This window comes from Malaclemys terrapin, chromosome 9 (genome assembly GCF_027887155.1).
Source record: "Malaclemys terrapin pileata isolate rMalTer1 chromosome 9, rMalTer1.hap1, whole genome shotgun sequence".
In the NCBI taxonomy this organism is placed as follows: domain Eukaryota; kingdom Metazoa; phylum Chordata; order Testudines; family Emydidae; genus Malaclemys; species Malaclemys terrapin.
The window spans coordinates 23197209-23208029 of record NC_071513.1 but is presented as its reverse complement, the minus strand read 5'-3'; the positions used below and the strand labels follow the sequence as shown (position 1 = coordinate 23208029).

The following is a 10821-nucleotide window of genomic DNA, read 5'->3' as shown; positions in this document are numbered from 1 at the left end:
AGCCACCTGGAAAAGAAAACACAACCTATTGTGGCTCCTTTTGGAGCCCTAATAGGATTTTAATTAAGTAGCATGTTTTGTTTTGCATTTCTTTTACCCCTTCTACAATATACACTGCACCTGTTCTGGGAAAATGCACACCCCCTCCACAGTTCAACTCTACAACATTATATTAGCCACATCAACTTTCACACAAGATGTAACTGCCTCCCCCATGCCCACAGAGTTCTCATGCACCCCCACCAAAGTGACCATCCGATCACCCAGAGCCACCCCAAGGCTCAGTTTTCCCAACATTGCTCCCCTTTTCCTTCTCTTTTTTCCTGTGCACACATACACAAAAAATCCAGAATGTTTCTCTCATTCCATGGCCCTGGCCGTCTCCCACAACAGCCACAACTTTGGTCTTTATTTAAAAACATATTAAACATTGAGGTACCTTAAGGGCTGAATGCTAAATACCAAAGCCAAACAACACTAGTTACCTGGGTCTGGCAAAAACTGTCAGTTTTGCAACTTTGAATGAAAGATTCAAATGGATTTAATGCCATTCTTTTTTCTTTGTTTAAAAACAAAACAAAACCAATTTATCTTAAACCTACAAACAGGATTTTACAAACCATGAGTGTTGTTTAGGTCCTTAAAACCTCACATAATTACACAAAAAGATTCACACACAAAAATTCTCTTTTACCCCTTGCACTGCTTTTATTATTTTTACACAAGATTACATTCCCATCTTGTACAATCAGAGACAGTCAAGTTTTAATGGAAACCCCTTACATTTCTTTAGTGATTTTGATTAACTCGTCCAATAGTCAAATAATATAGATCAGAGTATCTGGCTGCCTGCTGCCTGCAGCAGTCCTTTACAGACCATTTCTGTGGGAAAAGGGCCCATTTCCCCACACAATCGCTATAAAGGCTCCTGGGGACAAAAACATATTGGTAGTCAGGGCCGTCCTTAGGATCTTTGGAGCCCCACGCAGTATTATTAAACTGGTGCCCCTATGCCCGACGGCAGCCTGGGCTTGCAGCCTAGGGGGGAGGGGGGCGGCACTAAGGATACTGAGCCACCCGGCCCGCCTCACAGCGGTGGAGAGTCACAGTTCCCCGCAGAGAGCCCCAAACCCTCTCCCTCACGCAGAATGCACAGTGACGGCGCATTCGGCTCTGTGAATATGGCCCCTGCCTAAGGACACTGCAGTGCGCAGTGGGTGTGCGGGAGCCGAACCGCTCTTACCTGCGGTCATGGGCGGTGAAGCGGACGCTTGGGGAGGCTAGCCCCCCAGCCCACCTCTTCTGCCTGTGGCCCTGCCCATACTCCACTCCTGCTCCACCCCAAGTCCCAGGCCCCACCCTCTCCCCACTGTCTCCCTCCTCTCTTCCCTCCCAGCTCCCTGCTCACCCCCTTCCAGACAAATCCCTGAACCCAAATGAAGCAAATGACATTAAAGAAATTGCAGAAGAGCATGTTTTCCACTGCATGACAGCTGGTGAAGATTGGACATGCAGAAGATACCTACTTAAAAGCACTAAATTTGGGAATAAAGAATGTTAGTCACAGGTTTTTTGATATGCCCTGAAGTTTGTCAGAGATTTATTTGCAAAAACTTTGTGGTAAGGGTGAGTCAGCTGTCTTTCTGAATACAAAATTAAATATTATGGAATACATGATGCAGCTCTTCTCTGATTTACATGTTCTTAATCACTATTTCTAAGCTGATTTTATATTTTAAATGTACGCTTAAGCCGTCATAAAGTAATCATTCCAGATAACTACTACATACTTAACTCACTGAAACAAAGACATTATTTTAAATTAAGTTTCAGAGTAAATTAATTTTAAATTAATCCGTCACAGAGGTTTAGTGTCTTCATAACAATGTTCATTGCTTTTAGAAAAAGGGAACACTAATTTACATTGTGTGATCTCCATAACAATAGACATTGTGTGATCTCCATAACAATAGACATGTTTATGAAATTTCACCAACTTTAAAAAATATGTTTCCAAAGATTTTATGCATAACAAAGGATTTTATTTCTTACTAAGGTACTCTTTTTGCTGGAGGGTTCCCTTAAAACTAGTTCATCAAATAGTCAGAAGTAAAGAAAGGGAAACTCGTTTGTTCAGTTTCAGAGTAACAGCCGTGTTAGTCTGTATCCGCAAAAAGAAGAACAGGAGTACTTGTGGCACCTTAGAGACTAACAAATTTATTAGAGCATAAGCTTTCGTGGACTACAGCCCACTTCATGCATCCGAAGAAGTGGGCTGTAGTCCACGAAAGCTTATGCTCTAATAAATTTGTTAGTCTCTAAGGTGCCACAAGTACTCCTGTTCTTCTTTTTTCGTTTGTTCAGCTATCTGGAAGGAAAGGGGTAATGTCTCTTTAAGGGCTCTCTTCAAGGGGGGGGGTGGCAGGTGAAGGGGAAAAGGGATGGACAGAAAGGACAGAAAGACTTTGGACGCAAGCTTTTTGTATTATAGTAATTAAAATTAAAATGTGTATTTTAGATAAGGCTGGTCTTTTGAAGGATTTATTAAAAAAACTATATGTCTGAAAATCCAATCATTTAAGGCTAAAGATGAATATTCAGATTATGCATCTACAAATCTATGCAAGGATTTTTTAGAGATGTGATTTTATAATCTTCAGCAATCTTCTAATGAAATATTTTTAAAGCAAATTTTAAACTAAGGTCCTGTAGATGAACATGTTCTGAGTAAATATTAGTCATGCACAACTGTTTTCGTCAGTAAATTCAGAAACTGACAGTAGATACCCGGGGGTTGGCAAATGCCCGTTCAATGGCTTCATTACCACTTGAATGGCTCTTTAACAGTTTCAATGTTGTGCTAATAGGCCTGGCAGGCTGGAGACTTTTTCACTTTTAAGTTACTAGATCCCCTCCGGAGGAAGACTCACCAGGCTGCAGCAGCCAGCTGTGGGAGCCTGGAGGAAGGGTCAGAACAGGGATAGGAAGAGGTGGGAGGCTGGACACTAAGACCTAGAGGTGCCCCAAATATTTGGGTGCCCTACGCAGCTGCGTATGGTGTGTACGCCTAGGGACGGCCCTGGTGGTTGTAGTAGCCACCTGACCCCCTTGTATAATTTAACTACCGTGGTTCAACCCAATGTGACGGTACCGAGTTGCACAAATAATTACATTTACATAACTGGGTTTTATCATCAAACCAAAAGCTTCCTTCTTATAACACCACAACTGTTACTCTGTAACATCTTCACAACCGTTACCTTTTAACATTTCCACAACTCCCAACCATTTACTTCCCTTTAAGTTCCCCCCACATTCTGTAGTATTAATTTCTGCAAACAACTGCCTTTTTTACCCTGTGCTGTCTTTACCTCGGGATTGTTCAAAAAGGCAGTACAAAACTTTTATCTCCATGATCACCCCTGGATCTTTTACTCTAAAAATGTTAGCGGAATCCAGCAGACTTCCAAAAACAAACATTGTCCCAAAACAAACAAACATTTCATATGAATATCTAAAGTACTTTCCATTAAAACTTCGGAAAAACCAGAAGTATGAGAGAGGGGAGTGGGGTGGAAAGCAACCAATTAACCCTGTGAAGTTATTTTAAAGTACAGGCTAACAGCAGCAAATTAAGCAAACAGAGGAGAAGAAAAAGAAGAAGAAAAGGATATAGTTAGCTCTGAGCACAGGGTAGGGCTCCCTAAGTTTAAACAGTTGGGAACCCTTACCCCCAGGTTTTTATCCTGGCTCTGGGAGAAGAGTGTTACCCGCTCCTGCAAACGCTGCTGTTTTTCACTTTGAAACTTTTTTTTCTGCACTCCCCTAGGACCAAGTCCCAGCTCCTGTCTCTTAAGGTGGTCTGTTAACTCCGTTTTTGACTCCAAACCCGGTTGTGCCAAATCATCTTTAACCACCCCTAATGATAATTTACAGTAGCCTTCACTGGAGTAGCACCAAACTTGAAAGATTACTGGCAGCTTCCCATAATGCTGCCTTAAGTGCCTCCTTTCCCTGGAAGGCATCCTGTCCCCATGGGCACGGACCTCCTTCCACTACCCATTTATCCAGGAGGGTGGGCTCCTCAGCCAGCCCCCATCCCTCTGGGTCCCCTAACACTGCTTCCATTTCCTTCTTAATCTCATCCCAGGTTGACCCCCATGCCTGGAATGGGCCCTGATTCTTCCATATCCACTTATCCAAAAAGACCATTACCTCAGTTTGCAAGGACCCGCAACTACCATCATGAGAGCCTGCCATAACCCGCTCCAAGCAGCTGCGGGGACTGTTGGGGAGGGAGACTTACCTGGCTGCCACTCACCTGTCTGAAGTGATGTATCCGAGTCACAGCACCAAGATGTTAGAGCAGAGGTGGGCAAACTTTTTGGCCCAAGGTCCACATCTGGGTATGAAAATTGCATGGCGGGCCATGAAAGCTCACAAAATTGGGGGTTGGGACATGGGCGGGGGGTGAGGGCTCTGGCTGGGGGTGTGGGCTCAGGGGTGGGGACAGAAATGGAGAGTTCAGGGTGCGGGAAGGAGCTCCAGGCTGGGGCAGAGGGTTGGAGTCTGGGGGGGAGAGGGCTCCAGCTGGGGGTGCAAGCTCTGGGGTGGGGCTGGGGATGAGAGGCCGGGGATGCAGGAGGGTGCTCTGGGCTGGGACTGAGGGCAGGAGGGGGATCAGGGTATGGGCAGGGGGTTGGAGCATGGGAGGGGGTTAGGAGTGCAGGCTCCGGGTGGCAGTTACCTAAAGAAGTTCCCCCTCTAGCTCCTATGTGGAGGCACGGCCAGGCAGCTCGGCGTGCTGCCCCGGCCACAGGTGCTGCCCCTGCAGCTCCCATTGGCCCAAGTTCCTAGCCAATTGGAGCTGCGGGGGTGGGGCTTGAGGTGGGGGTAGCATGTGGAGCCCCCTGGCTGCCCCAACACATAGGAGCTGTAGGGGAACTTCTTGAGGTAACCGCCACCCAAAGCCTGAACCCCTAACCTCCTCCCATGCTCCAAGCTCCTGCCCCAGCCTGGATCCACCTCCTGCCCTATGGAGTGGGGACATGCTTCTGTTTCTGGGAGCTGTGCAGAGCCACGGCACATGTGGAGCGGGGCAAGCCCCCGGCCCCTCTCCCCAGCTGGAGCAGGGCAAGACCCAGATCCCGCTCCCCGATGGGAGCTTGACGGCCGGATTAAAACATCTGAAGGGCCAAATGTGGCCCCCAGGCCATAGTTTGCCAATCCTGTGTTAGAGGGCTTTCCCTCAACCCTCTCACTTCCCTGGTTCTTCTCACGCAGACAGCAAGCAGCAAAAGACCAGAAGTCCGAAGTGCAAACAATGCGATGTTTATTGGGGTTAGTATCCAAGCAAGCATATTCTGAAGCCCTTCACACCAGTCGGGCTTATCGCTATACGCCGATAGAGTCTGTTCCCCAGTGTTCCGTTCCCAGCTCTGACGCCACAGAGCGTTTACCCTGTGTCCCCCTACCCAGCTCTGACGCCGCAGAGCGTTTACCCTGTGTCCCCCTACCCAGCTCTGACGCCGCAGAGCGTTTACCCCGTGTCCCCCTACCCAGCTCTGACGCCGCAGAGCGTTTACCCCGTGTCCCCCTACCCAGCTCTGACGCTGCAGAGCCTTGCCTGTGTCTGTTTCCCATTCCCTATTCCCACCCTCCCACCCCACTTAGCAAGCATGATTCCAATTTCCCCTTCCACTTCCTGTTTGACCCCAGTTTATATAGTAATATTCTCAGCTATACCTTAACCAATCGTTTTACTGAAATTTAACTAACCAATCCTAACATACTGTAACATAATTCTCTAACCAATTATATCCCACTACCCTAATTAACTTACACCTAGCAAAATTAATTATACAGCAGACAGAAACAATTAGAGAACCAGACAGATTCACAATAGAAAAGTGGGGGCCATAAAGATAAAACAATACAGAAATGAGGGTTTCACAACCACAACCACTGATAAGGGCATCCTGTCTGGCAAGAAATCAATCTTAAGATCTGTTTCTCTATCTGGTGGTGATGGGCATTATCAGGACAGGATCGTCTTCCTAACAGCCCAATACCACCTTATTTCAATTAATTGGTTTGGAATTTGAGGATGTGAACGCTGCCCCTGCTGCTTAGCCAAAGGCCTTAGCCTAAGGACAAGGCTTCAGACTATCCTAGTGAGAGAAGGCCCAGACATAGGCGGACGGTGATTTTGATTCTTTGTTTTATACCTCTATAAGTAGCTAAGTGATAAAAATACACCTACGTTCTTAAAGTATAGGCCTTTACAAGCAGGCCTGAATATCTGTATTCTAACAGGTGAGTACCTACGAAATGCTAATTATTCCAGTACTTTTGTAACTGTCCTTTACCTGTGAGATCTTTTACATTTGTATCTCTTGTTGGATATGCAGTGCCCTTGGCTGATTTTTAGGAGTCGCTGAATGGGGCCAATTTCTTGGTTTTGAACAAATGTGGGTTTGTTTGTTTCAGTTTGGTTTGTAATTTTTCACATACCTTTGCTATGTCTGGATTTTGCTGGGAGCAGCAATAAGTGCAGACCCAGCTGTTCTAATACAATTTCAAACCAATCACATATGTCAGAACGTGGTTGTTCTTATATCATTTCCAGTCTGAAGAGGTTTGATTTCAATATCTGCACTTCCAGCTACTGATCTCTTTTGAAGCATGAATGTATCTGGCTGCAGCAGCAGGGTTAAGCATTGTTCACCATCATATTTTAGATCCAGTTCCTTCACTTTTTCCCCCTCCAAGTTTCATTTCTTTTCTTGAGAACGGTTTTAAAAATCTAGAGCTACGAAACCTAAGTTTTAAAATGGAAACAGAAAATGCTGACAGTGTTTTTATTGGTGATGAGGTCTTGGAAATGTGCAGGCTTGCTGGCACCAGTGTGCTCCGGATGTGGGGAGGTTGGGTAGCAAAGGAGGAACATGAGATGAAGTAATTAAATTCTAGGACTGTAAAATCAGCACATTTGTCATGCCTTTCATCATTCTGCGTGTAAGAAGGTGCGTGAGCAAATAGCTCAGCTTGAGGGAATGTACCAAACATCTAAGAGTAAAGAAGGCTAAATTCCCTTGCAGAGTATTATCATGCATGTACTGGATGTTTAGGTATATAACCCAAGTGCTGAGGGTCATCTTTCACACAGGGATATCCTGACACCTGATATTTTGAAAGTGATCAGGCACCACCCAGGGAAAAGGCGATGCTAGATCTGCTCTTACTGATGGAACACAGCAGAGCATCAAAAACCTGTTGCAACAGATTTAGCTGGTGTGCTGGGACCAGTGTATGATGGGAGCTAGTGTACTGACAAGACATTTTACACCTGATAGGAGAGAGGATCGTTTTGTGGAGACTGATAGGACCCACTTCATTTTTGCAACTTCCAGCAGATGCCAAACATTAGCTATCTGATTTTAAAGCAATAAGGAAGGTCAACAATATAAATATATAATTAATACTAGTCAGCATAGTTTCATGCAAGGTGGGTCTTGTCAAACAGGATAGGATTACAGGTCTGGTTGATAAAGGCAACTGTGTGAGATAGTATAGTTGGATTTTTCCCAGGCATTTAACATAGTATCACAAGACTTCTTGATTGAAAAACGTACATTACTATACATGGAATTGAGAGGTCACACATTGGATGGATGAAAATCTGAGTCGCTGACAGATCTTAAAGTGTAGTTGTTAATTGGGAGCTATCAATGAGTGGAATGTTACTATCCCCTGGGGATTGGTTCTTGGTCAAATGCTATTTAATATTTGTTTCCATGATTTAGATTATGATGTAAAAATCTTTTCTGGTAACATTTGCAGAGGACACAAAGGTTGGTGAGGTAGTGAATAACAAGGAGGATGGATTCAGAAGGATCTGAATCACCTGATTAATTGATCACAATCCAACAAAATGTGTTTTAATACAGCTACATGCTAGGTAATACAGCTGGGTTCCAAGGATGCAGGTTATACCTACACAATGAGACTATCTTGGAAAAAAGTGACTCAGAAAAGGACTATATGGTCATTATAGATTATCACCTCACTGTTAACTCTCAGTGCAATGCTGTATCGAAAAGGATAAATATGAGATCCTTGGATATTTAAAAAGGGGAATATCAAGTAGAAGTAGGGATGCGATCTTGCATCTGTAGACAACATTAGTAAGATTGCTACTAAAATACTGTCTCCAGTTCTGGTGTCCACACTTCCGGAAGGCTGAGGAAATACTGGAGAGAGTTCAAAGGAGGACCAAAAAATGATCTCTGGGCTAGAAAACAAGCCTTTGATATGAGGCTGAAGGAGCTTAATCTCTTCAGGTTGCCGAAGAGAAGGTTGAGAGGTGACTTGATCGCTGTGTGTAGGCACTTACACATGGAAGGGACATTTGATTGGGGAGCAGGGGTCATGTTTCCAAGGCATAACAAGTTCCAATGTCTGGAAGATGAAGTTAGATAAATTCAGCCTTAAAATAAGACATAATTTCCCAGTTTTGAGGATAATTAATCATTGGAACAGTTTAGTGTAGCTGAGGCATGGCCTGTCATGAATGAGTAACAGATGGGGGGAGCACTTCTTGGAAGATAGAATTAGGGAGGGAAAGAGATCATTAGGCTGAAAACAGAACATTCATGCAACACAGATAAGTAAATAGGGCAGTAGGCTAAAAGACTGAAAGTCTGAGTCAGCTAAGATAAGAGGGAACCATTTACTACAAACAAGATAACAATGGACAAGATAAGTTAGGAATGAGCGTGGACAATGGGTGGACAGCACATACTGCACAGGGATTGGTTCCTGCAAAGTCACCAATCCAAAAGGTGTGATGCAATGTGTAACCGTATACAAAGGGAGAGGGTTTCTGTGTAACTTTGGATCTGTGATGTTACCTGCATCCACCCTTTGCATTTGAGTCCGACCAATTTAGCATAGTCTTGCGGTATGCCAAATAAAGATACCAGAGTAACAAAGTCTGGAGTTCTTGAGAAGTCCAGTGGAAAAAGGTCTCGGAGGGAATCCCAACACTTACCAGGCGAGGTGGTGGACTTACCTTCTCTCATGTCAAAGACTCCAAGCATTGATATCTTTTAAAAATATATGCCTTAATCCAGTTTCTGGGAGAAATTCGATGGCCTCTGTGTGGTTGGGAAGGAGGGGGTGGTCTGGCAGACTGGATGGTTGTGGCTGTCCTTTCTGGGCTTGGAACCTGTGAATCTGAATCCTCCTGTTCATCCTCTGCCTTCAGGGGCCAAGTGGAGAATGGGACCACTTGTATTGACCTCAGCATACTCATAACACTTGCAGTTATTCATTAAGATAATGTTTATCATCAAATCTAATGCTTCAGGTCTTCAACCAGTCATGAGTAGGTGTCAGGAAGGAATTTTTTTCCCCAATGCTCAGTTGGCTACATGTCTCGGGATTGGTTCATTTCCACCTTCCTCTGAACTATCAGAGATTGGCCACAGCAGGAGACAGAACACCATATAGGGTGGATTAGAGGAGAAGACCCTGGCTTGTGAGTCTTCCTCACACACTCAGGATCATACTGACTCCAGATCTGGGGTCAGGGGATTTTTCTCCCAGATCAGATTTGCAGGGACTCTAGGGTTTATTAGTCTTCCTCTGCAGCATGAGGCATGGTTTGCCTGCTGGTGTCATCTGGGAATGTCTCGTCTAATCAATTCTCTGCCATTGCAGTGGCCGTGGGCATTGGTGGCACCTTGGTTCTCAGTCTGTGGCATGCAACTTCATTTTCTGAGGACTGAAATGCAACTAAAGTATTTGGGTGAAAATTAATGTCCTGTGTGTGACAGAATATACCCTTGTGGATTTTGCCACTAGATATCCTGAATCAATAGCTCTGACTAACACTGAGGCAGAGGGAGAGCCAGTAACTGAATATGTACAAAGGTTCAGAAAAGAAAGAAGAGACAAACTAACCCCAAAGACTGTCATTCCAAAGAAAATGTGTAATATGATCAACATATTTGCAAATGCACTTTTGAAATAAGAGACTTGGTAATGCTATTAAGCTCTGTGGAAAAAAATGCAAAATTCTTGGGAAGGACTTCTTGAGGTGATAGAGGTAGATGAAGATACATAACATATCATTAAAAAGTCTCATGTAATGCTGTCCCACACCCAGTACATGTAAACAGACTTAGAGCGTATCACAGGAGGAATGACAGGGTAAACATCTGCTGCGCAGAAAGGGAAATGGAGGCACGCTGCCTCTTTGATCTGATGGCTGAACACCAGACTGACTCAACTCTGGAAAGCATTGATATCTGCAGTGCCTTAACTCCAGTTGAAAAGGCAGAGCTGTTGTCAGTGCTGTAAGAACACAAAGAGGTGTTTTCTAACAAGACAGGGAAGACACACTTGCTGACTCAAAATCATTACAGAAGGAGCACAGCCACCTGCCAGCAGACCCTACAGGGCCATTGGCAAGGTGCAGGAACAAATTCATATAGAAATATAAAGCATGTTAAAACTGGGAGTAATTTAAAGAGTCTGACAGCTCTTGGGTGTCACCTGTGGTCTTGGTACCTAAGAAAGACAACATGGTAAGGTTTTGTGGAGAGCATAGAAAACTAAATGCTGTCACTGTACCAGATGTGTATCCCATGACTAGAATTGATGATATGCTGGGCATTTTAAGCCAAGCGAAATATCTGAATTCACAATGTTACCATTTGGGTTAATTAATGCAGGAGCTACCTTTCAAAGGCTGGTCTACCAAGTGTTAAATGGTTTGCAGAACTTTCCAAACGCATATGTCAACAACATCGGAGT

The 10821-nt window shown here is 44.4% G+C and overlaps 1 protein-coding gene across 2 annotated transcripts in view; it reads left to right on the top strand.

Annotated features, from left to right (window-relative positions):
* Positions 1–6165: 6165 nt before the first annotated feature.
* Positions 6166–10821, top strand: part of LOC128843627 (V-set and immunoglobulin domain-containing protein 4-like) — a 38175-nt gene continuing 33519 nt past the window's right edge. For both annotated transcript variants that reach the window (XM_054040609.1, XM_054040608.1), the window contains exon 1: positions 6166–6315. The gene's annotated coding sequence lies outside the window, so the exon portion shown is untranslated. The remainder of the gene's footprint in view (positions 6316–10821) is intronic.